The following is a 26,370-nucleotide window of genomic DNA, read 5'->3' as shown; positions in this document are numbered from 1 at the left end:
TTATTTTACCAATTTCACGTTTGTGACTAGTTTTGCCAACTGCGACCAGTGGCGATGCATCATTCCAGATGGATAATGTGGCGGATCCCAAAATTAATCACAAAGACTGGAACATCAAGTAACAAAATAAAAACAATGTATTATGGCCGTGGAACTTCTACGCTATCATAAACAGTTTATCACTTGCTGACCCACGAAGTTCTCCAATGACAGTAATGGAGAAGATCATGATACATTATGATAATGGAGAAGATCATGATAGATAAACAGGTACATAATCTGGGACGATAGAAATTTATGGCACCCCCTGCCTATAAGTGCAGTCACGTTAACATGAAACATTGAGAGGTAAAAAGTAACGGTGAATTGGGATGTGTTGGCAGCAAAATTTTAGAGAGAGACAAAGCCTCGAATACTGTAGGTGAGTTCAAATGGACGTAGGTTGCAGTAGTTATTCGGAGATTAAGAAGCTCGCACATGATGGACTAGATTGGAGATGTGATGAAATCGGTCTAAGGAGTGACGACCACAATATTTAAGCAGCAGTAATGCAGGTACGAAAAGCAGTCAGGCTGATCGAAGGCAAGAAAACCCGCATGCTGGCTGACCCTCATAGAATTCCAAACAGGTGTTTGTTCTTCCCTCGTTTGTCTCTTATTTTCCATTTCTCATCATCAGTAAAGAGTCCAACTGCAGCCTTTGGTCCACCAAACTTGTGTACATCTATTCTGCCTGAAAATTTCAACAACTGTTACAGTCCATCAAATAACAAAACTTATACAGATGCACAAAGCCACAGAGAAAGCAACACAAAGTCTAGAATGAGTTTTGGACTCGTTTCACTTAAATAGTACTGTCAAGTTAGAGCAGAGTACGGAAGCTGGTCTGGAGAAAATACAAGCAGTAACAGTGCACTCTGGTGTGGAAGTATTGCAGCACCACGACCGGCCGCGAGTTAACACGGCTGTCAGCTGTGTAATCGGGGTGCCGAATGAACTGCCGTCTGTCGGAACAATGTCTCACACGTGTGCTGTTACTGTCGCTCCAACTTGCAGATGTGGACATGCTGATTATGGCCTGCATCTGAATAGGGTGGCTAGGGAGAGATACTAGATGAGCATCTGGCAGGATGCGTGAGGCGACAACTTTTGGCTAGAATCAGGTTACAGACAGACAGCTTTGATAGGAATTAGAACTGCGTAGAACCATGAAATATGGAATAGTTACCAGAAAATATAAATTAGTTTGTTAAAACATTAGGATGCTGAATGAATAGGTAGATGAGCTTTTCTTATGTCAGGAAGGTGTATGAATTTCGGATGTGTCTTTTTTGCCTCTCTCAGCACCATGTACTCTCAGTGATGGAGAAATTAAATATAAGGGATTACAGGCTAGCATCATGTGTGTGTACAGTTTACTTGGAAAAGGGAGGGATGTTAACACAAAAGCAAAAATATACACTTCTAATTATAACACTCCTCAGGGGTCTAGCAGACTATCAGTGATTTAGGAGAAATCTAGACGAATTGTTGAGCTTTCTGCCAAACAAGTTGAATCAGTCATTAGTTTGTGAGGATTTTAATGCACTTTTCTTAGAAGATTATGACAGGTAAAAAGTGCTAGAACCATTATTTGGGTGTTTGAATCTGATTCTGGTAGTGAATTTAGCAACTTGTGCGCAGGGAGACAAGAGGACCCCGAATCAAAATATTTATTGACACAGCTCAGGCTGAACAAGTGATGTGCAAGAAATTGTTAATGGAAATGGGAAATTTATTTGAAGCCTATGATAGTATAAGTTCTTATTCAGCAAAACCACTGGATTTTAATGAGTGTCTAAAATATTTGCAGATATATACATATTCTGACAAATTAATAATGCAGACATCTTTAGCGTATTTCTGCAGACTAGTATATTATGGAATAATTGCTTGCTTAAGTTAATAGCAAAGAGGGGAACTATTCATGCATCAATTATCTACTGGATGTACACCACGTTTCTCACTTTTTGAAGTATTGCAAGCGTTTCTATAGCTATCAAAGTTTCACAATTACTATTTTTCATGGCTATATGTCTGGGACTGGATGAAATTATTTTATACTTCTTGCCCCCTTTAAATAAAAATAAGTTTTTATTGTACTGTATTTTTTAAAGTGTTACTGAATACAATGTGGCAGATACTGAAGATATAAAACAAATCTTTCCATGCTACCTGTCTCCTACGGGCATGTTTCAAAGAGGCAAAGGGCCGGCACGCAGTTTTAATCTGCCAGGAAGATTCATATCAGCGCACACTCCGCTGCAGAGTGAAAATCTCATTCTTGTAACATTCCCCAGGCTGTGGCTATGCCATGTCTCCGCAATATCATTTCTTTCAGGAGTGCTAGTTCTGCAAGGTTCGCAGGACAGCTTCTGTTAACTTTGGAAGGTAGGAGACGAGGTACTGGCAGAAGTAAAGCTGTGAGGATGGAGCGTGAGTTGTGCTTGCGTGGCTCAGTTCGTAGAGCACTTGCCCCCGAGAGGCAAAGGTCCCGAGTTCGAGTCTCGGTCCGGCACGCAGTTTTAATCTGCCAGGAAGTTTCATATCAGCGCACACTCCGCTGCAGAGTGAAAATCTCATTCTGGAAACATTCCCCAGGCTGTAGCTATGCCATGTCTCCGCAATATCCTTTCTTTCAGGAGTGCTAGTTCTGCAATGTTCGCAGGAGAGCTTCTGTTATCTTTGGAAGGTAGGAGACGAGGTACTGGCAGAAGTAAAGCTGTGAGGATGGAGCGTGAGTTGTGCTTGGGTGGCTTGGTTGGTAGAGCACTTGCCCGCGAGAGGCAAAGGTCCCGAGTTCGAGTCTCGGTCCGGCACGCAGTTTTAATCTGCCAGGAAGTTTCATATCAGCGCACACTCCGCTGCAGAGTGAAAATCTCATTCTGGAAACATTCCCCAGGCTGTAGCTATGCCATGTCACAGCAATAACCTTTCTTTCAGGAGTGCTAGATCTGCAAGGTTCGCAGGAGGGCTTCTGTTAAATTTGGAAGGTAGGAGACGATGTACTGGCAGAAATAAAGCTGTGAGCATGGGGCGTGAGTTGTGCTTGGGTGGCTCGGTTGGTAGAGCACTTGCCCGCGAGAGGCAAATGTCCCGAGTTCGAGTCTCGGTCCGGCATGCAGTTTTAATCTGCCAGGAAGTTTCATATCAGCGCACACTCCGCTGCAGAGTGAAAATCTCATTCTGGAAACATTGCCCAGGCTGTGGCTATGCCATGTCTCCGCAATATCCTCTCTTTCAGGAGTGCTAGTTCTGCAAGGTTCGCAGGACAGCTTCTGTTATCTTTGGAAGGTAGGAGACGAGGTACTGGCAGAAGTAAAGCTGTGAGGATGGGGCGTGAGTCGTGCTTGGGTGGCTCAATTGGTAGACCACTTGCCCGCGAGAGGCAAAGGTCCCGCGTTCGAGTCTCGTTTCGGCACGCAGTTTTAATCTGCCAGGAAGTTTCATATCAGCGCACACTCCGCTGCAGAGTGAAAATCTCATTCTGGAAACATTCCCCAGGCTGTGGCTATGCCATGTCTCCGCAATATCCTTTCTTTCAGGAGTGCTAGTTCTGCAAGGTTCGCAGGAGAGCTTCTGTTAACTTTGGAAGGTAGGAGACGAGGTACTGGCAGAAGTAAAGCTGTGAGGATGGAGCGTGAGTCGTGCTTGGGGGGCTTGGTTGGTAGAGCACTTGCCCGCGAGAGACAAAGGTCCCGAGTTCGAGTCTCGGTCCGGCACACAGTATTAATCTGCCAGGAAGTTTCATTTCAGCGCACACTCTCCTGCAGAGTGAAAATCTCATTCTGGAAACATTCCCCTGGCTGTGGCTACGCCATGTCTCCGCAATATCATTTCTTTCAGGAGTGCTAGTTCTGCAAGGTTCGCAGGAGAGCTTCTGTTAACTTTGGAAGGTAGGAGACGAGGTACTGGCAGAAGTAAAGCTGTGAGGATGGAGCGTGAGTTGTACTTGCGTGGCTCAGTTGGTAGAGCACCTGCCCCCGAGAGGCAAAGGTCCCGAGTTCGAGTCTCGGTCCGGCACGCAGTTTTAATCTGCCAGGAAGTTTCATATCAGCGCACACTCCGCTGCAGAGTGAAAATCTCATTCTGGAAACATTCCCCAGGCTGTAGCTATGCCATGTCTCCGTAATATCCTTTCCTTCAGGAGTGCTAGTTCTGCAAGGTTCGCAGGAGAGCTTCTGTTAACTTTGGAAGGTAGGAGACGAGGTACTGGCAGAAGTAAAGCTGTGAGGATGGAGCGTGAGTTGTGCTTGGGTGGCTCGGTTGGTAGAGCACTTGCCCGCGAGAGGCAAAGGTCCCGAGTTCGAGTCTCGGTCCGGCACGCAGTTTTAATCTGCCAGGAAGTTCCATATCAGCGCACACTCCGCTGCAGAGTGAAAATCTCATTCTGGAAACATTCCCCAGGCTGTAGCTATGCCATGTCTCCGCAATAACCTTTCATTAAGGAGTGCTAGTTCTGCAAGGTTCGCAGGAGGGCTTCTGTTAACTTTGGAAGGTAGGAGACGATGTACTGGCAGAAATAAAGCTGTGAGCATGGGCCGTGAGTTGTGCTTGGGTGGCTCGGTTGGTAGAGCACTTGCCCGCGAGAGGCAAATGTCCCGAGTTCGAGTCTCGGTCCGGCACGCAGTTTTAATCTGCCAGGAAGTTTCATATCAGCGCACACTCCGCTGCAGAGTGAAAATCTCACTCTGGAAACATTGCCCAGGCTGTGGCTATGCCATATTTCCGCAATATCCTTTCTTTCAGGAGTGCTAGTTCTGCAAGGTTCGCAGGAGAGCTTCTGTTAACTTTGGAAGGTAGGAGACGAGGTACTGGCAGAAGTAAAGCTGTGAAGATGGGGCGTGAGTCGTGCTTGGGTGGCTCAGTTGGTAGAGCACTTGCCCGCAAGAGGCAAATGTCCCGAGTCCGATTCTCGGTCCGGCACGCAGATTAAATCTGCCACGAAGTTTCATATCAACGCACACTCCGCTGCAGAGTGAAAATCTCATTCTGGAAACATTCCCCAGGCTGTAGCTATGCCATGTCTCCGCAATATCCTTTCTTTCAGGAGTGCTAGTTCTGTAAGGTTCGCAGGAGAGCTTCTGTTAACTTTGGAAGGTAGGAGACGAGGAACTGGCAGAAGTAAAGCTGTGAGGATGGAGCGTGAGTTGTGCTTGGGAGGCTCGGTTGGTAGAGCACTTGCCCGCGAGAGGCAAAGGTCCCGAGTTCGAGTCTCGGTCCGGCACACAGTTTTAATCTGCCACGAAGTTTCATATCAGCGCACACTCCGCCGCAGAGTGAAAATCTCATTCTGGAAACATTCCCCAGGCTGCGGCTATGCCATGTCTCCGCAATATCCTTTGTTTCAGGAGAGCTTGTTCTGCAAGGTTCGCAGGAGAGCTTCTGTTATCTTTGGAAGGTAAAAGACGAGGTACTGGCAGAAGTAAAGCTGTGAAGATGGAGCGTGAGTTGTGCTTGGGTGGCTCGGTTGGTAGAGCACTTGCCCACGAGATGCAACTGTCCCGAGTTCGAGTCTCGGTCCGGCACGCAGTTTTAATCTGCCAGGAAGTTTCATATCAGCGCACACTCCGCTGCAGAGTGAAAATCTCATTCTGGAAACATTCCCCAGGCTGTAGCTATGCCATGTATCCGCAATATCCTTTCTTTCAGGAGTGCTAGTTCTGCAAGGTTCGCAGGAGAGCTTCTGTTAACTTTGGAAGGTAGGAGACGAGGTAATGGCAGAAGTAAAGCTGTCAGGATGGAGCTTGAGTTGTGCTTGGGAGGCTCGGTTGGTAGAGCACTTGCCCGCGAGAGGCAAATGTCCCGAGTTCGAGTCTCGGTCAGGCACGCAGTTTTAATCTGCCAGGAAGTTTCGTATCAGCGCACACTCCGCTGCTGAGTGAAAATCTCATTCTGGAAACATTCCCCAGGCTGTAGCTATGCCATGTCTCCGCAATATCCTTTCTTTCAGGAGTGCTAGTTCTGCAAGGCTCGCAGGAGAGCTTCTGTTAACTTTGGAAGGTAGGAGACGAGGTACTGGCAGAAGTAAAGCTGTGAAGATGGAGCGTGAGTTGTGCTTGGGTGGCTCAGTTGGTAGAGCAATTGCCCGCAAGAGGCAAAGGTCCCGAGTTCGAGTCTCGGTCCGGCACGCAGTTTTAATCTGCCAGGAAGTTTCATATCAGCGCACACTCCGCTGCAGAGTGAAAAATCTCATTCTGGAAACATTGCCCAGGCTGTGGCTATGCCATGTCTCCGCAATATCCTTTCTTTCAGGAGTGCTAGTACTGCAAGGTTCGCAGGAGAGCTTCTGTTAACTTTGGAAGGTAGGAGACAAGGTACTGGCAGAAGTAAAGCTGTGAGGATGGGGCGTGAGTTGTGCTTGGGTGGCTCGGTTGGTAGAGCACTTGCCCCCGAGAGGCAAAGGTCCCGAGCTCGAGTCTCGGTTCGGCACGCAGTTCTAATCTGCCAGGAAGTTTCATATCAGCGCACACTCCGCTGCAGAGTGAAAATCTCATTCTGGAAACATTGCCCAGGCTGTGGCTATGCCATGTCTCCGCAATATCCTTTCTTTCAGGAGTGCTAGTTCTGCAAGGTTCGCAGGAGAGCTTTTGTTAACTTTGGAAGGTATTAGACGAGGTACTGGCAGAAGTAAAGCTGTGAGGATGGAGCGTGAGTCGTGCTTGGGTGGCTCAGTTGGTAGAGCACTTGCCCCCGAGAGGCAAAGGTCCCGAGATCGAGTCTCGGTCCGGCACGCAGTTTTAATCTGCCAGGAAGTTTCATATCAGCGCACACTCCGCTGCAGAGTGAAAATCTCATTCTGGAAACATTGCCCAGGCTGTGGCTATGCCATATCTCCGCAATATCCTTTCTTTCAGGAGTGCTAGTTCTGCAAGGTTCGCAGGAGAGCTTCTGTTAACTTTGGAAGGTAGGAGACGAGGTACTGGCAGAAGTAAAGCTGTGAAGATGGGGCGTGAGTCGTGCTTGGGTGGCTCAGTTGGTAGAGCACTTGCCCGCAAGAGGCAAATGTCCCGAGTCCGATTCTCGGTCCGGCACGCAGATTAAATCTGCCACGAAGTTTCATATCAACGCACACTCCGCTGCAGAGTGAAAATCTCATTCTGGAAACATTCCCCAGGCTGTAGCTATGCCATGTCTCCGCAATATCCCTTCTTTCAGGAGTGCTAGTTCTGTAAGGTTCGCAGGAGAGCTTCTGTTAACTTTGGAAGGTTGGAGACGAGGAACTGGCAGAAGTAAAGCTGTGAGGATGGAGCGTGAGTTGTGCTTGGGAGGCTCGGTTGGTAGAGCACTTGCCTGCGAGAGGCAAATGTCCCGAGTTCGAGTCTCGGTCCGGCACGCAGTTTTAATCTGCCAGGAAGTTTCATATCAGCGCACACTCTCCTGCAGAGTGAAAATCTCATTCTGGAAACATTCCCCAGGCTGTGGCTATGCCATGTCTCCGCAATATCATTTCTTTCAGGAGTGCTAGTTCTGCAAGGTTCGCCGGAGAGCTTCTGTTATCTTTGGAAGGTAGGAGACGAGGTACTGGCAGAAGTAAAGCTTTGAGGATGGGGCGTGAGTCGTGCTTGGGTGGCTCAGTTGGTAGAGCACGTGCCCGCGAGAGGCAAAGGTCCAGAGTTCGAGTCTCGGTCTGGCACGCAGTTTTAATCTGCCAGGAAGTTCCATTTCAGCGCACACTCCGCTGCAGAGTGAAAATCTCATTCTGGAAACATTCCCCAGGCTGTGGCTATGCCATGTCTCCGCAACATCCTTTCTTTCAGCAGTGCTAGTTCTGGAAGATTCGCAGGAGAGCTTCTGTTAACTTTGGAAGGTAGGAGACGATGTACTGGCAGAAATAAAGCTGTGAGCAAGGGGCGTGAGTTGTGCTTGGGTGGCGCAGTTGGTAGAGCACTTGCCCGCGAGAGGCAAAGGTCCCGAGTTCGAGTCTCGGTCCGGCACACAGTTTTAATCTGCCACGAAGTTTCATATCAGCGCACACTCCGCCGCAGAGTGAAAATCTCATTCTGGAAACATTCCCCAGGCTGCGGCTATGCCATGTCTCCGCAATATCCTTTGTTTCAGGAGAGCTTGTTCTGCAAGGTTCGCAGGAGAGCTTCTGTTAACTTTGGAAGGTAGGAGACGAGGTAATGGCAGAAGTAAAGCTGTCAGGATGGAGCTTGAGTTGTGCTTGGGAGGCTCGGTTGGTAGAGCACTTGCCCGCGAGAGGCAAATGTCCCGAGTTCGAGTCTCGGTCAGGCACGCAGTTTTAATCTGCCAGGAAGTTTCATATCAGCGCACACTCCGCTGCTGAGTGAAAATCTCATTCTGGAAACATTCCCCAGGCTGTAGCTATGCCATGTCTCCGCAATATCCTTTCTTTCAGGAGTGCTAGTTCTGCAAGGCTCGCAGGAGAGCTTCTGTTAACTTTGGAAGGTAGGAGACGAGGTACTGGCAGAAGTAAAGCTGTGAAGATGGAGTGTGAGTTGTGCTTGGGTGGCTCAGTTGGTAGAGCACTTGCCCGCAAGAGGCAAAGGTCCCGAGTTCGAGTCTCGGTCCGGCACGCAGTTTTAATCTGCCAGGAAGTTTCATATCAGCGCTCACTCCGCTGCAGAGTGAAAATCTCATTCTGGAAACATTCCCCAGGCTGTAGCTATGCCATGTCTCCGCAATATCCTTTCTTTCAGGAGTGCTAGTTCTGCAAGGTTCGCAGGAGAACTTCTGTTAACTTTGGAAGGTAGGATCCGAGGTACTGGCAGAAGTAAAGCTGTGAGGATGGGGCGTGGGTCGTGCTTGGGTGGCTCAGTTGGTGGAGCACTTGCCCGCGAGAGGCAAATGTCCCGAGTTCGAGTCTCGGTCCGGCACGCAATTTTAATCTGTCAGGAAGTTTCATATCAGCGCACACTCCGCTGCAGAGTGAAAATCTCATTCTGGAAACATTCCCCAGGCTGTAGCTATGCCATGTCTCCGCAACATCCTTTCTTTCAGGAGTGCTAGTTCTGCAAGGTTCGCAGGAGAGCTTCTGTTAACTTTGGGAGGTAGGATCCGAGGTACTGGCAGAAGTAAAGCTGTGAGGATGGGGCGTGGGTCGTGCTTGGGTGGCTCAGTTGGTGGAGCACTTGCCCGCGAGAGGCAAATGTCCCGAGTTCGAGTCTCGGTCCGGCACGCAGTTTTAATCTGCCAGGAAGTTTCATATCAGCGCACACTCCACTGCAGAGTGAAAATCTCATTCTGGAAACATTCCCCAGGCTGTGGCTATGCCATGTCTCCGCAATATCCTTTCTTTCAGGAGTGCTAGTTCTGCAAGGTTCGCAGGAGAGCTTCTGTTAACTTTGGAAGGTAGGAGACGAGGTACTGGCAGAGGTAAAGCTGTGAGGATGGAGCGTGAGTTGTGCTTGGGTGGCTCGGTTGGTAGAGCACTTGCCCGCGAGAGGCAATTGTCCCGAGTTCGAGTCTCGGTCCGGCACGCAGTTTTAATCTGCCAGGAAGTTTCATATCAGCGCACACTCCGCTGCAGAGTGAAAATCTCATTCTGGAAACATTCCCCAGGCTCTAGCTACGCCATGTCTCCCCAATATCCTTTCGTTCAGGAGTGCTAGTTCTGCAAGGTTCGCAGGAGAGCTTCTATTAACATTGGAAGGTAGGAGACGAGGTACTGGCAGAAGTAAAGCTGTGAGGATGGAGCGTGAGTTGTGCTTGGGAGGCTCGGTTGGTAGAGCACTTGCCCCCGATATGCAAATGTCCCGAGTTCGAGTCTCGGTCCGGCACGCAGTTTTAATCTGCCAGGAAGTTTCATATCAGCGCACACTCCGCTGCAGAGTGAAAATCTCATTCTGGAAACATTCCCCAGGCTGTAGCTATGCCATGTCTCCGCAATATCCTTTCTTTCAGGAGTGCTAGTTCTGCAAGTTTCGCAGGAGAGCTTTTGTTAACTTTGGAAGGTATTAGACGAGGTACTGGCAGAAGTAAAGCTGTGAGGATGGAGCGTGAGTCGTGCTTGGGTGGCTCAGTTGGTAGAGCACTTGCCCCCGAGAGTCAAAGGTCCCGAGATCGAGTCTCGGTTCGGCACGCAGTTCTAATCTGACAGGAAGTCTCATATCAGCGCACACTCCGCTGCAGAGTGAAAATCTCATTCTGGATACATTCCCCAGGCTGTAGCTATGCCATGTATCCGCAATATCCTTTCTTTCAGGAGTGCTAGTACTGCAAGGTTCGCAGCAGAGCTTCTGTTAACTTTGGAAGGTAGGAGACGAGGTAATGGCAGAAGTAAAGCTGTGAGGATGGGGCGTGAGTTGTGCTTGGGTGGCTCGGTTGGTAGAGCACTTGCCCCCGAGAGGCAAAGGTCCCGAGTTCGAGTCTCGGTTCGGCACGCAGTTTTAATCTGCCAGGAAGTTTCATATCAGCGCACACTCCACTGCAGAGTGAAAATCTCATTCTGGAAACATTCCCCAGGCTGTGGCTATGCCATGTCTCCGCAATATCCTTTCTTTCAGGAGTGCTAGTTCTGCAAGGTTCGCAGGAGAGCTTCTGTTAACTTTGGAAGGTAGGAGACGAGGTACTGGCAGAGGTAAAGCTGTGAGGATGGAGCGTGAGTTGTGCTTGGGTGGCTCGGTTGGTAGAGCACTTGCCCGCGAGAGGCAATTGTCCCGAGTTCGAGTCTCGGTCCGGCACGCAGTTTTAATCTGCCAGGAAGTTTCATATCAGCGCACACTCCGCTGCAGAGTGAAAATCTCATTCTGGAAACATTCCCCAGGCTCTAGCTACGCCATGTCTCCCCAATATCCTTTCGTTCAGGAGTGCTAGTTCTGCAAGGTTCGCAGGAGAGCTTCTATTAACATTGGAAGGTAGGAGACGAGGTACTGGCAGAAGTAAAGCTGTGAGGATGGAGCGTGAGTTGTGCTTGGGAGGCTCGGTTGGTAGAGCACTTGCCCGCGATATGCAAATGTCCCGAGTTCGAGTCTCGGTCCGGCACGCAGTTTTAATCTGCCAGGAAGTTTCATATCAGCGCACACTCCGCTGCAGAGTGAAAATCTCATTCTGGAAACATTCCCCAGGCTGTAGCTATGCCATGTCTCCGCAATATCCTTTCTTCCAGGAGTGCTAGTTCTGCAAGTTTCGCAGGAGAGCTTTTGTTAACTTTGGAAGGTATTAGACGAGGTACTGGCAGAAGTAAAGCTGTGAGGATGGAGCGTGAGTCGTGCTTGGGTGGCTCAGTTGGTAGAGCACTTGCCCCCGAGAGTCAAAGGTCCCGAGATCGAGTCTCGGTTCGGCACGCAGTTCTAATCTGACAGGAAGTCTCATATCAGCGCACACTCCGCTGCAGAGTGAAAATCTCATTCTGGATACATTCCCCAGGCTGTAGCTATGCCATGTATCCGCAATATCCTTTCTTTCAGGAGTGCTAGTACTGCAAGGTTCGCAGCAGAGCTTCTGTTAACTTTGGAAGGTAGGAGACGAGGTAATGGCAGAAGTAAAGCTGTGAGGATGGGGCGTGAGTTGTGCTTGGGTGGCTCGGTTGGTAGAGCACTTGCCCCCGAGAGGCAAAGGTCCCGAGTTCGAGTCTCGGTTCGGCACGCAGTTCTAATCTGACAGGAAGTTTCATATCAGCGCACACTCCGCTGCAGAGTGAAAATCTCATTCTGGAAACATTCCCCAGGCTGTAGCTATGCCATGTCTCCGCAATACTATTTCTTTCAGGAGTGCTAGTTCTGCAAGGTTCGCAGGAGAGCTTCTGTTAACTTTGGAAGGTAGGAGACGAGGTACTGGCAGAAGTAAAGCTGTGAGGATGGAGCGTGAGTCGTGCTTGGGTGGCTCAGTTGGTAGAGCAATTGCCCGCGAGATGCAAATGTGCCGAGTTCGAGTCTCGGTCCGCCACGCAGTTTTAATCTGCCAGGAATTTTCATATCAGCGCACACTCCGCTGCAGAGTGAAAATCTCATTCTGGAAACATTGCCCAGGCTGTGGCTATGCCATGTCTCCGCAATATCCTTTCTTTCAGGAGTGCTAGTTCTGCAAGGTTCGCAGGAGAGCTTTTGTTAACTTTGGAAGGTATTAGACGAGGTACTGGTAGAAGTAAAGCTGTGAGGATGGAGCGTGAGTCGTGCTTGGGTGGCTCAGTTGGTAGAGCACTTGCCCCCGAGAGGCAAAGGTCCCGAGATCGAGTCTCGGTTCGGCACGCAGTTCTAATCTGACAGGAAGTTTCATATCAGCGGACACTCCGCTGCAGAGTGAAAATCTCATTCTGGAAACATTCCCCAGGCTGTGGCTATGCCATGTCTCCGCAATATCCTTTCTTTCAGGAGTGCTAGTTCTGCAAGGTTCGCAGGAGAGCTTCTGTTAACTTTGGAAGGTAGGAGACGAGGTACTGGCAAAAGTAAAGCTGTGAGGATGGGGCGTGAGTCGTGCTTTGGGGGCACAGTTGGTAGAGAACTTGCCCGCGAGAGGCAAAGGTCCCAAGTTCGAGTCTCGGTCCGGCTCGCAGTTTTAATCTGCCAGGAAGTTTCATATCAGCGCACACTCCGCTGCAGAGTGAAAATCTCATTCTGGAAACATTCCCCAGGCTGTAGCTATGCCATGTCTCCGCAATATCCTTTCTTTCAGGAGTGCTAGTTCTGCAAGGTTCGCAGGAGAGCTTCTGTTAACTTTGGAAGGTAGGAGACGAGGTACTGGCAGAAGTAAAGCTGTGAGGATGGAGCGTGAGTTGTGCTTGGGTGGCTCAGTTGGTAGAGCACTTGCCCACGAGAGGCAAATGTCCCGAGTTCGAGTCTCGGTCCGGCACGCAGTTTTAATCTGCCAGGAAGTTTCATATCAGCGCACACTCCGCTGCAGAGTGAAAATCTCATTCTGGAAACATTCCCCAGGCTGTAGCTATGCCATGTCTCCGCAATATCCTTCCTTTCAGGAGTGCTAGTTCTGCAAGGTTCGCAGGAGAGCTTCTGTTAACTTTGGAAGGTAGGATCCGAGGTACTGGCGGAAGTAAAGCTGTGAGGATGGGGCGTGGGTCGTGATTGGGTGGCTCAGTTGGTAGAGCACTTGCCCGCGAGAGGCAAATGTCCCGAGTTCGAGTCTCGGACCGGCACGCAGTTTTAATCTGCCAGGAAGTTCCATATCAGCGCACACTCCACTGCAGAGTGAAAATCTCATTCTGGAAACATTCCCCAGGCTGTGGCTATGCCATGTATCCGCAAACTCCTTTCTTTCAGGAGTGCAAGTTCTGCAAGGTTCGCAGGAGAGCTTCTGTTAACTTTGGAAGGTAGGAGACGAGGTAATGGCAGAAGTAAAGCTGTGAGGATGGAGCGTGAGTAGTGCTTGGGTGGCTCGTTTGGCAGAGCACTTGCCCGTGAGAGGCAAATGTCCCGAGTTCGAGTCTCGGCCCGGCACGCAGTTTTAATCTGCCAGGATGTTTCATATCAGCGCACACTCCGCTGCAGAGTGAAAATCTCATTCTGGAAACATTCCCCAGGCTGTAGCTATGCCATGTCTCCGCAATATCCTTTCTTTCAGGAGTGCTAGTTCTGCAAGTTTCGCAGGAGAGCTTCTGTTAACTTTGGAAGGTAGGAGCCGAGGTAATGGCAGAAGAAAAGCTGTGAGGATGGAGCGTGAGTTGTGCTTGTGTGGCTCGGTTGGCAGAGCACTTGCCCGTGAGAGGCAAATGTCCCGAGTTCGTGTCTCGGTCCGGCACGCAGTTTTAATCTGCCAGGAAGTTTCATATCAGCGCACACTCCGCTGCAGAGTGAAAATCTCATTCTGGATACATTCCCCAGGCTGTAGCTATGCCATGTATCCGCAATATCCTTTCTTTCAGGAGTGCTAGTACTGCAAGGTTCGCAGGAGGGCTTCTGTTAACTTTGGAAGGTAGGAGACGAGGTAATGGCAGAAGTAAAGCTGTGAGGATGGAGCGTGAGTTGTGCTTGGGTGGCTCGGTTGGTAGAGCACTTGCCCGTGAGATGCAAATGTCCCGAGTTCGAGTCTCGGTCCGGCACGCAGTTTTAATCTGCCAGGAAGTTTCATATCAGCGCTCACTCCGCTGCAGAGTGAAAATTCCATTCTGGAAACATTCCCCAGGCTGTAGCTATGCCATGTCTCCGCAATATCCTTTCTTTCAGGAGTGCTAGTTCTGCAAGGTTCGCAGGAGAGCTTCTGTTAACTTTGGAAGGTAGGAGACGAGGTACTGGCAGAAGTAAAGCTGTGAGGATGGAGCGTGAGTTGTGCTTGGGAGGCTCGGTTGGTAGAGCACTTGCCCGCGAGGGGCAAATGTCCCGAGTTCGAGTCTCGGTCCGGCACGCAGTTTTAATCTGCCAGGAAGTTTCATATCAGCGCACACTCCGCTGCAGAGTGAAAATCTCATTCTGGAAACATTCCCCAGGCTGTAGCTATGCCATGTCTCCGCAATATCCTTTCTTCCAGGAGTGCTAGTTCTGCAAGGTTCGCAGGAGAGCTTCTGTTAACTTTGGAAGGTAGGAGACGAGGTACTGGCAGAAGTAAAGCTGTGAGGATGGAGCGTGAGTTATGCTTGGGTGGCTCGGTTGGTAGAGCACTTGCCCGCGAGAGGCAAATGTCCCGAGTTCGAACCTCGGTCCGGCACGCAGTTTTAATCTGCCAGGAAGTTTCATATCAGCGCACACTCCACTGCAGAGTGAAAATCTCATTCTGGAAACATTCGCCAGGCTGTAGCTATGCCATGTCTCCGCAATACCATTTCTTTCAGGAGTGCTAGTTCTGCAAGGTTCGCAGGAGAGCTTCTGTTAACTTTGGAAGGTAGGAGACAAGGTACTGGTAGAAGTAAAGCTGTGAGGATGGAGCGTGAGTCGTGCTTGGGTTGCTCAGTTGGTAGAACACTTGCCCCCGAGAGGCAAAGGTCCCGAGTTCGAGTCTCGGTTCGGCACGCAGTTTTAATCTGACAGGAAGTTTCATATCAGCGGACACTCCGCTGCAGAGTGAAAATCTCATTCTGGTAACATTCCCCAGGCTGTGGCTATGCCATGTCTCCGCAATATCCTTTCTTTCAGGAGTGCTAGTTCTGCAAGGATCGCAGGAGAGCTTCTGTTAACTTTGGAAGGTAGGAGACGAGGTACTGGAAAAAGTTAAGCTGTGAGGATGGGGCGTGTGTCGTGCTTGGGGGGCACAGTTGGTAGAGCACTTGCCCCAAGAGGCAAACTTCCCGAGTTCGAGTCTCGGTCCGGCACGCAGTTTTAATCTGCCAGGAAGTTTCATATCAGCGCACACTCCGCTGCAGAGTGAAAATCTCATTCTTGAAACATTCCCCAGGCTGTAGCTATGCCATGTCTCCGCAATATCCTTTCTTTCAGGAGTGCTAGTTCTGCAAGGTTCGCAGGAGAGCTTCTGTTAACTTTGGAAGGTAGGAGACGAGGTACTGGCAGAAGTAAAGCTGTGAGGATGGAGCGTGAGTTGTGCTTGGGTGGCTCAGTTGGTAGAGCACTTGCCCACGAGAGGCAAAGGTCCCGATTTCGAGTCTCGATCCGGCACGCAGTTTTAATCTGCCAGGAAGTTTCATATCAGTGCACACTCCGCTGCAGAGTGAAAATCTCATTCTGGAAACATTCCCCAGGCTGTAGCTATGCCATGTCTCCGCAATATCCTTTCTTTCAGGAGTGCTAGTTCTGCAAGGTTCGCAGGAGAGCTTCTGTTCAGTTTGGAAGGTAGGATCCGAGGTACTGGCAGAAGTAAAGCTGTGAGGATGGGGCGAGGGTCGTGCTTGGGTGGCTCAGTTGGTGGAGCACTTGCCTGCGAGAGGCAAATGTCCCGAGTTCGAGTCTCGGTCCGGCACGCAGTTTTAATCTGCCAGGTAGTTCCATATCAGCGCACGCTCCACTGCAGAGTGAAATTGTCATTCTGGAAACATTCCCCAGGCTGCAGCTATGCCATGTCTCCGCAATACCATTTCTTTCAGGAGTGCTAGATCTGCAAGGTTCGCAGGAGAGCTTCTGTTAACTTTGGAAGGTAGGAGACAAGGTACTGGCAGAAGTAAAGCTGTGAGGATGGAGCGTGAGTCGTGCTAGGGTGGCTCAGTTGGTAGAGCACTTGCCCGCGAGAGCAAATGTCCCGAGTTCGAGTCTCGGTCCGGCACGCAGTTTTAATCTGCCAGGAAGTTTCATATCAGCGCACACTCCGCTGCAGAGTGAAAATCTCATTCTGGAAACATTGCCCAGGCTGTGGCTGTGCCATGTCCCCGCAATATCCTTTCTTTCAGGAGTGCTAGTTCTGCAAGGTTCGCAGGAGAGCTTCTGTTAACTTTGGAAGGTAGGAGACGAGGTATTGGCAGAAGTAAAGCTGTGAGGATGGAGCGTGAGTCGTGCTTGGGCTGCTCAGTTGGTAGAGCACTAGCCCCCGAGAGGCAAAGGTCCCGAGTTCGAGTCTCGGTTCGGCACGCAGTTCAAATCTGCCAGGAAGTTTCATATCAGCGGACACTCCGCTGCAGAGTGAAAATCTCATTCTGGAAACATTCCCCAGGCTGTGGCTATGCCATGTCTCCGCAATATCCTTTCTTTCAGGAGTGCTAGTTCTGCAAGGTTCGCAGGAGAGCTTCTGTTAACTTTGGAAGGTAGGAGACGAGGTACTGGCAAAAGTAAAGCTGTGAGGATGGGACGTGAGTCGTGCTTGGGGGGCACCGTTGGTAGAGCACTTGCCCGCGAGAGGCAAAGGTCCCGAGTTCGAGTCTCGCCCGGCACGCAGTTTTAATCTGCCAGGAAGTTTCATATCAGCGCACACTCCGCTGCAGAGTGAAAATCTCTTTCTGGAAACATTCCCCAGGCTGTAGCTATGCCATTATCCGCAATATCCTTTCTTTCAGGAGTGCTAGTTCTGCAAGGTTCGCAGGAGAGATTCTGTTAACTTTGGAAAGTAGGAGACGGGGTAATGGCAGAAGTAAATCTGTGAGGATGGAGCGTGAGTTGTGCTTGGGTGGCTCGGTTGGTAAAGCACTTGCCCGTGAGAGGCAAATGTCCCGAGTTCGAGTCTCGGTCCGGCACGCAGTTTTAATCTGCCAGGAAGTTTCATATCAGCGCACACTCCGCTGCAGAGTGAAAATCTCATTCTGGAAACATTCCCCAGGCTGTAGCTATGCCATGTCTCCGCAATATCCTTTCTTTCAGGAGTGCTAGTTCTGCAAGGTTCGCAGGAGAGCTTCTGTTAACTTTGGAAGGTAGGAGACGAGGTACTGGCAGAAGTAAAGCTGTGAGGATGGAGCGTGAGTTGTGCTTGGGAGGCTCGGTTGGTAGAGCACTTGCCCGCGATAGGCAAATGTCCTGAGTTCGAGTCTCGGTCCGGCACGCAGTTTTAATCTGCCAGGAAGTTTCATATCAGCGCACACTCCGCTGCAGAGTGAAAATCTCATTCTGGAAACATTCCCCAGGCTGTAGCTATGCCATGTCTCCGCAATACCATTTCTTTCAGGAGTGCTAGTTCTGCAAGGTTCGCAGGAGAGCTTCTGTTAACTTTGGAAGGTAGGAGACGAGGTACTGGCAGAAGTAAAGCTGTGAGGATGGGGCGTGGGTCGTGCTTGGGTGGCTCAGTTGGTGGAGCACTTGCCCGCGAGAAGAAAATGTCCCGAGTTCGAGTCTCGGTCCGGCAAGCAGTTTTAATCTGCCAGGAAGTTCCATATCAGCGCGCACTCCACTGCAGAGTGAAAATTTCATTCTGGAAACATTCCCAGGGCTGTGGCTATGCCATGTATCCGCAATATCCTTTCTTTCAGGAGTGCTAGTTCTGCAAGGTTCGCAGGAGAGCTTCTGTTAACTTTGGAAGGTAGGAGACGAGGTACTGGCAGAAGTAAAGCTGTGAGGATGGAGCGTGAGTTGTGCTTGGGTGGCTCGGTTGGCAAAGCACTTGCCCGTGAGAGGCAAATGTCCCGAGTTCGAGTCTCGGTCCGGCACGCAGTTTTAATCTGCCAGGAAGTTTCATATCAGCGCACACTCCGCTGCAGAGTGAAATTCTCATTCTGGAAACATTCCCCAGGCTGTAGCTATGCCATGTCTCCGCAATATGCTTTCTTTCAGGAGTGCTAGTTCTGCAAGGTTCGCATGAGAGCTTCTGTTAACTTTGGGAGGTAGGATCCGAGGTACTGGCAGAAGTGAAGCTGTGAGGATGGGGCGTGGGTCGTACTTGGGTGGCTCAGTTGGTGGAGCACTTGCCCGCGAGAGGCAAATGTCCCTAGTTCGAGTCTCGGTCCGGCACGCAGTTTTAATCTGCCAGGAAGTTTCATTTCAGCGCACACTCCACTGCAGAGTGAAAATCTCAATCTGGAAACATTCCCCAGGCTGTGGCTATGCCATGTATCCGCAATATCCTTTCTTTCAGGAGTGCTAGTTCTGCAAGGTTCGCAGGAGAGCTTCTGTTAACTTTGGAAGGTAGGAGACGAGGTACTGGCAGAAGTAAAGCTGTGAGGATGGAGCGTGAGTTGTGCTTGGGAGGCTCGGTTGGTAGAGCACTTGCCCGCGAGAGGCGAATGTCCCGAGTACGAGTCTCGGTCCGGCACGCAGTTTTAATATGCCAGGAAGTTTCATATCAGCGCACACTCCGCTGCAGAGTGAAAATCTCATTCTGGAAACATTCCCCAGGCTGTAGCTATGCCATGTCTCCGCAATATCCTTTCTTTCAGGAGTGCTAGTTCTGCAAGGTTCGCAGGAGAGCTTCTGTTAACTTTGGGTGGTAGGATCCGAGGTACTGGCAGAAGTAAAGCTGTGAGGATGGGGCGTGGGTCGTGCTTGGGTGGCTCAGTTGGTGGAGCACTTGCCCGCGAGAGGCAAATGTCCCGAATTCGAGTCTCGGTCCGGCACGCAGTTTGAATCTTCCAGGAAGTTTCATATCAGCGCACACTCCACAGCAGAGTGAAATTCTCATTCTGGAAACATTCCCCAGGCTGTGGCTATGCCATGTATCCGAAATATCCTTTCTTTCAGGAGTGCTAGTTCTGCAAGGTTCGCAGGAGAGCTTCTGTTAACTTTGGAAGGTAGGAGACGAGGTACTGGCAGAAGTAAAGCTGTGAGGATGGAGCGTGAGTTGTGCTTGGGAGGCTCTGTTGGTAGAGCACTTGCCCGCGAGAGGCAAATGTCCCAAGTTCGAGTCTCGGTTCGGCACGCAGTTTTAATCTGCCAGGAAGTTTCATATCAGCGCACACTCCGCTGCAGAGTGAAAATCTCATTCTGGAAACATTCCCCAGGCTGTAGCTATGCCATGTCTCCGCAATATCCTTTCTTTCAGGAGTGCTAGTTCTGCAAGGTTCGCAGGAGAGCTCCTGTTAACTTTGGGGGGAAGGATCCGAGGTACTGGCAGAAGTAAAGCTATGAGGATGGTGCGTGGGTCGTGCTTGGGTTTCTCAGTTGGTGGAGCACTTGCCCGCGAGAGGCAAATGTCCCGAGTTCGAGTCTCGGCCCGCCACGCAGTTTTAATCTGCCAGGAAGTTTCATATCAGCGCACACTCCACTGCAGAGTGAAAATCTCATTCTGGAAACATTCCCCAGGCTGTGGCTATCCCATGTATCCGCAATATCCTTTCTTTCAGGAGTGCTAGTTCTGCAAGGTTCGCAGGAGAGTTTCTGTTAACTTTGGAAGGTAGGAGACGAGGTACTGGCAGAAGTAAAGCTGTGAGGATGGAGCGTGAGTTGCGCTTGGGAGGCTCGGTTGGTGGAGCACTTGCCCGCGAGAGGCAAATGTCCCGAGTTCGAGTCTCGGTATGGCACGCAGTTTTAATCTGCCAGGAAGTTTCATATCAGCGCACACTCCGCTGCAGAGTGAAAATCTCATTCTGGAAACATTCCCCAGGCTGTAGCTATGCCATGTCTCCGCAATATCCTTTCTTTCAGGAGTGCTAGTTCCGCAAGGTTCGCAGGAGAGCTTCTGTTAACTTTGGAAGGTAGGATCCGAGGTACTGGCAGAAGTAAAGCTGTGAGGATGGGGCGTGGGTCGTGCTTGGGAGGCTCAGTTGGTGGAGCACTTGCCCGTGAGAGGCAAACGTCCCGAGTTCGAGTCTCGGTCCGGCACGCAGTTTTAATCTGCCAGGAAGTTTCATATCAGCGCACACTCCGCTGTAGAGTGAGAATCTCATTCTGGAAACATTCCCCAGGCTGTAGCTATGCCATGTCTCCGCAATATCCTTTCTTTCAGGAGTGCTAGTTCTGCAAGTTTCGCAGGAGAGCTTCTGTTAACTTTGGGAGGAAGGATCCGGGGTACTGGCAGAAGTAAATCTGTGAGGATGGGGCGTGGGTCGTGCTTGGGTGGCTCAGTTATTGGAGCACTTGCCCGCGAGAGGCAAATGTCTCGAGTTCGAGTCTCGGTCCGGCAAGCAGTTTTAATCTGCCAGGAAGTTTCATATCAGCGCACACTCCACTGCAGAGTGAAAATCTCATTCTGGACATCTTCCCCAGGATGTGGCTATGCCATGTATCCGCAATATCCTTTCTTTCAGGAGTGCTAGTTCTGCAAGGTTCGCAGGAGAGTTTCTGTTAACTTTGGAAGGTAGGAGACGAGGTACTGGCAGAGGTAAAGCTATGAGGATGGAGCGTGAGTTGTGCTTGGGTGGCTCGGTTGGTAGAGCACTTGCCCGTGAGAGGAAAATGTCCCGAGCTCGAGTCTCGCTCCGGCACGCAGTTTTAATCTGCCAGTAAGTTTCATATCAGCACACACTCCGTTGCAGAGTGAAAATCTAATTCTGGAAACATTCCCCAGGCTGTAGCTATGCCATGTCTCCGCAATATCCTTTCTTTCAGGAGTGCTAGTTCTGCAAGGTTCGCAGGAGAGCTTCTGTTAACTTTGGGTGGTAGGATCCGAGGTACTGGCAGAAGTAAAGCTGTGAGGATGGGGCGTGGGTCGTGCTTGGGTGGCTCAGTTGGTGGAGCACTTGCCCGCGAGAGGCAAATGTCCCGAGTTCGAGTCTCGGTCCGGCACGCAGTTTTAATCTGTCAGGAAGTTTCATATCAGCGCACACTCCACTGCAGAGTGAAAATCTCATTCTGGATACATTCCCCAGGCTGTGGCTATGCCATGTATCCGCAATATCCTTGCTTTCAGGAGTGCTAGTTCTGCAAGGTTCGCAGGAGAGCTTCTGTTAACTTTGGAAGGTAGGAGACGAGGTACTGGCAGAGGTAAAGCTGTGAGGATGGAGCGTGAGTTGTGCTTGGGTGGCTCGGTTGGTAGAGCACTTGCCTGCGAGAGGCAAATGTCCCGAGTTCGAGTCTCAGTCCGGCACGCAGTTTTAATGTGCCAGGATGTTTCATATCAGCGCACACTCCGCTGCAGAGTGAAAATCTCATTCTGGAAACATTCCCCAGGCTGTAGCTATGCCATGTCTCCGCAATATCCTTTCTTTCAGGAGTGCTAGTTCTGCAAGGTTCGCAGGAGAGCTTCTGTTAACTTTGGAAGGTAGGAGACGAGGTACTGGCAGAAGTAAAGCTGTGAGGATGGAGCGTGAGTTGTGCTTGGGAGGCTCGGTTGGTAGAGCACTTGCCCGCGAGAGGCAAATGTCCCAAGTTCGAGTCTCGGTCCGGCACGCAGTTTTAATCTGCCAGGAAGTTTCATATCAGCGCACACTCCGCTGCAGAGTGAAAATCTCATTCTGGAAACATTCCCCAGGCTGTGGCTATGCCATGTCTCCGCAATATATCCTTTCTTTCAATAGCGCTAGTTCTGCAAGGTTCGCAGGAGAGCTTCTGTTAACTTTGGAAGGTAGGAGACGAGGTAATGGCAGAAGTAAAGCTGTGAGGATGGAGCGTGAGTTGTGCTTGGGTGGCTCGGTTGGTAGATCACTTGCCCGTGAGAGGCAAATGTCCCGAGTTCGAGTCTCGGTCCGGCACGCAGTTTTAATCTGCCAGGAAGTTTCATATCAGCGCAAACTCCACTGCAGAGTGAAAATCCCATTCTGGAAACATTCCCCAGGCTGTAGCTATGCCATGTCTCCGCAATATCCTTTCTTTCAGGAGTGCTAGTTCTGCAAGGTTCGCAGGAGAGCTTCTGTTAACTTTGGGGGGAAGGATCCGAGGTACTGGCAGAAGTAAAGCTATGAGGATGGGGCGTGGGTCGTGCTTGGGTTTCTCAGTTGGTGGAGCACTTGCCCGCGAGAGGCAAATGTCCCGAGTTCGAGTCTCGGTCCGCCACGCAGTTTTAATCTGCCAGGAAGTTTCATATCAGCGCACACTCCACTGCAGAGTGAAAATCTCATTCTGGAAACATTCCCCAGGCTGTGGCTATCCCATGTATCCGCAATATCCTTTCTTTCAGGAGTGCTAGTTCTGCAAGGTTCGCAGGACAGTTTCTGTTAACTTTGGAAGGTAGGAGACGAGGTACTGGCAGAAGTAAAGCTGTGAGGATGGAGCGTGAGTTGTACTTGTGAGGCTCGGTTGGTGGAGCACTTGCCCGCGAGAGGCAAATGTCCCGAGTTCGAATCTCGGTATGGCTCGCAGTTTTAATCTGCCAGGAAGTTTCATATCAGCGCACACTCCACTGCAGAGTGAAAATCTCATTCTGGAAACATTCCCCAGGCTGTAGCTATGCCATGTCTCCGCAATATCCTTTCTTTCAGGAGTGCTAGTTCCGAAAGGTTCGCAGGAGAGCTTCTGTTAACTTTGGAACGTAGGATCCGAGGTACTGGCAGAAGTAAAGCTGTGAGGATGGGGCGTGGGTCGTGCTTGGGTGGCTCAGTTGGTGGAGCACTTGCCCGTGAGAGGCAAATGTCCCGAGTTCGAGTTTCGGTCCGGCACGCAGTTTTAATCTGCCAGGAAGTTTCATATCAGCGCACACTCCGCTGTAGAGTGAGAATCTCATTCTGGAAACATTCCCCAGGCTGTAGCTATGCCATGTCTCCGCAATATCCTTTCTTTCAGGAGTGCTAGTTCTGCAGGGTTCGCAGGAGAGCTTCTGTTAACTTTGGGACGAAGGATCCGGGGTACTGGCAGAAGTAAAGCTGTGAGGATGGGGCGTGGGTCGTGCTTGGGTGGCTCAGTTGGTGGAGCACTTGCCCGCGAGAGGCAAATGTCTCGAGTTCGAGTCTCGGTCCGGCAAGCAGTTTTAATCTGCCAGGAAGTTTCATATCAGCGCACACTCCACTGCAGAGTGAAAATCTCATTCTGGACATATTCCCCAGGATGTGGCTATGCCATGTATCCGCAATATCCTTTCTTTTAGGAGTGCTACTTCTGCAAGGTTCGCAGGAGAGTTTCTGTTAACTTTGGAAGGTAGGAGACGAGGTACTGGCAGAGGTAAAGCTATGAGGATGGAGCGTGAGTTGTGCTTGGGTGGCTCGGTTGGTAGAGCACTTGCCCGTGAGAGGCAAATGTCCCGAGCTCGAGTCTCGCTCCGGCACGCAGTTTTAATCTGCCAGGAAGTTTCATATCAGCACACACTCCGCTGCAGAGTGAAAATCTAATTCTGGAAACATTCCCCAGGCTGTAGCTATGCCATGTCTCGGCAATATCCTTTCTTTCAGGAGTGCTAGTTCTGCAAGGTTCGCAGGAGAGCTTCTGTTAACTTTGGAAGGTAGGAGACGAGGTAATGGCAGAAGTAAAGCTGTGAGGATGGAGATTGAGTTGTGCTTGGGTGGCTCGGTTGGTAGAGCAGTTGCCCGTGAGAGGCAAATGTCCCGAGCTCGAGTCTCGCTCCGGCAAGCAGTTTTAATCTGCCAGGAAGTTTCATATCAGCGCACACTCCACTGCAGAGTGAAAATCTCATTCTGGAAACATTCCCCAGGCTGTGGCCATGCCATGTATCCGCAATATCCTTTCTTTCAGGAGTGCTAGTTCTGCAAGGTTCGCAGGAGAGCTTCTGTTAACTTTGGAAGGTAGGAGACGAGGTAATGGCAGAAGTAAAGCTGTGAGGATGGAGATTGAGTTGTGCTTGGGTGGCTCGGTTGGTAGAGCACTTGCCCGTGAGAGGCAAATGTCCCGAGTTCGACTCTCGGTCCGGCACGCAGTTTTAATCTGCCAGGAAGTTTCATATCAGCGCACACTCCGCTGCAGAGTGAAAATCTCATTCTGGAAACATTCCCCAGGCTGTAGCTATGCCATGTCTCCGCAATATCCTTTCTTTCAGGAGTGCTAGTTCTGCAAGGTTTGCAGGAGAGCTTCTGTTAACTTTGGAAGGTAGGAGACGAGGTACTGGCAGAAGTAAAGCTGTGAGGATGGAGCGTGAGTTGTGCTTGGGTGGCTCAGTTGGTGGAGCACTTGCCCGAAAGAGGCAAAGGTCCCGAGTTCGAGTCTCGGTCCGGCACGCAGTTTTAATCTGCCAGGAAGTTTCATATCAGCGCACACTCTGCTGCAGAGTTAAAATCTCATTCTGGAAATATTGCCCAGGCTGTGGCTATGTCATGTCTCCGCAATATCCTTTCTTTCAGGAGTGCTAGTTCTGCAAGTTTCGCAGGAGAGCTTCTGTTAACTTTGGAAGGTAGGAGACGAGGTACTGGCAGAAGTAAAGCTGTGAGGATGGGACGTGTGTTGTGCTTGGGTGGCTCGGTTGGTAGAGCACTTGCCCGCGAGAGGCAAAGGTCCCGAGTTCGAGTCTCGGTTCGGCACCCAGATCTAATCTGACAGAAAGTTTCATATCAGCGGACACTCCGCTGCAGAGTGAAAATCTCATTCTGGAAACATTCCCCAGGCTGTGGCTATGCCATGTCTCCGCAATATCCTTTATTTCAGGAGTGCTAGTTCTGCAAGGTTCGCAGGAGAGCTTCTGTTAACTTTGGGAGGTAGGAGAAGTGGTACTGGCAAAAGTGAAGCTGTGAGGATGGGGCGTGAGTCGTGCTTGGGTGGCACAGTTGGTAGAGCACTTGGCCGCAAGAGGCAAATGTCCCGAGTTCGAGTCTCGGTCCGGCACGCAGTTTTAATCTGCCAGGAAGTTTCATATCAGCGCACACTCCGCTGCAGAGTGAAAATCTCATTCTGGAAACATTCCCCAGGCTGTGGCTATGCCATGTCTCCGCAATATCCTTTCTTTCAGGAGTGCTAGATCTGCAAGGTTCGCAGGAGAGCTTCTGTTAACTTTGGAAGGTAGGAGACGAGGTACTGGCAGAAGTAAAGCTGTGAGGATGGAGCGTGAGTCCTGCTTGGGTGGCTCAGTTGGCAGAGCACCTGCCCCCGAGAGGCAAAGGTCCCGAGTTCGAGTCTCGCTCCAGCACGCAGTTTTAATCTGCCAGGAAGTTTCATATCAGTGCACACTCCGCTGCAGAGTAAAAATCTCATCCTGGAAACATTGCCCAGGCTGTGGCTATGCCATGCCTCCGCAATATCCTTTCTTTCAGGAGTGCTAGTTCTGCAAGATTCGCAGGAGAGCTTCTGTTAACTTTGGAAGGTATGAGACGAGGTACTGGCAGAAGTAAAGCTGTGAGGATGGGGCGTGAGACGTGCTTGGGTGGCTCAGTTGGTAGAGCACTTGCCCGCGAGAGGCAAAGGTCCCGAGTTCGAGTCTCGGTCCGGCACGCAGTTTTAATCTGCCAGGAAGTCTCATATCAGCGCACACTCCGCTGCAGAGTGAAAATCTCATTCTGGAAACATTGCCCAGGCTGTGGCCATGCCATGTTTCCGCAATATCCTTTCTTTCAGGAGTGCTAGTTCTGCAAGATTCGCAGGAGAGCTTCTCTTAACTTTGGAAGGTAGGAGACGAGGTACTGGCAGAAGTAAAGCTGTGAGGATGGGGCGTGAGTCGTGCTTGGGTGGCTCAGTTGGTAGAGCACTTGCGCGCGAGAGGGAAAGGTCCCGAGTTCGAGTCTCGGTCCGGCACGCAGTTTTAATCTGCCAGGAAGTTTCATATCAGCGCAAACTCCGCTGCAGAGTGAAAATCTCATTCTGGAAACATTCCCCAGGCTGTAGCTATGCCATGTCTCCGCAATATCCTTTCTTTCAGGAGTGCTAGTTCTGCAAGGTTCGCAGGAGAGCTTCTGTTAACTTTGGAAGGTAGGAGACGAGGTACTGGCTAAAGTAAAGCTGTGAGTATGGAGCGTGAGTTGTGCTTGGGAGGCTCGGTTGGTAGAGCACTTGCCCGCGGGAGGCAAAGGTCCCGAGTTTGAGTCTCGGTCCGGCACACAGTTTTAATCTGACAGGAAGTTTCATATCAGCGGACACTCCGTTGCAGAGTGAAAATCTCATTCTGGAAACATTCCCTAGGCTGTGGCTATTCCATGTATCCGCTATATCCTTTCTTTCAGGAGTGCTAGTTCTGTAAGTTTCGCAGGAGAGATTCTGTTATCTTTGGAAGGTAGGAGACGAGGTCCTGGCAGAAGTAAAGCTGTGAGGATGGGGTGTGGGTCGTGCTTGGGTGGCTCAGTTGGTAGAGCACTTGCCCGCGAGAGGCAAATGTCCCGAGTTCGTATCTCGGTCCGGCACGCAGGTTTATCTGCCAGGAAGTTTCATATCAGCGC

At 50.5% G+C, this 26,370-nt stretch overlaps 1 long non-coding RNA gene and 1 other non-coding gene across 2 annotated transcripts in view; one reads left to right on the top strand and one right to left on the bottom strand.

The window, feature by feature from the left end:
- Nucleotides 1–26,370, bottom strand: part of LOC126426715 (uncharacterized) — a 409,789-nt gene that overhangs the window by 197,228 nt on the left and 186,191 nt on the right. The gene's annotated exons all lie outside the window — the stretch shown is intronic.
- Nucleotides 6,096–6,172, top strand: Trnal-caa (transfer RNA leucine (anticodon CAA)). The gene has a single exon. It is a non-coding gene; the product is annotated as a tRNA-Leu (tRNA).

This window comes from Schistocerca serialis, chromosome 11, assembly GCF_023864345.2.
Source record: "Schistocerca serialis cubense isolate TAMUIC-IGC-003099 chromosome 11, iqSchSeri2.2, whole genome shotgun sequence".
NCBI lineage: Eukaryota > Metazoa > Arthropoda > Insecta > Orthoptera > Acrididae > Schistocerca > Schistocerca serialis.
Note: the sequence above shows the minus strand (reverse complement) of the source record. Positions and strands in the feature narration are given on the sequence as shown.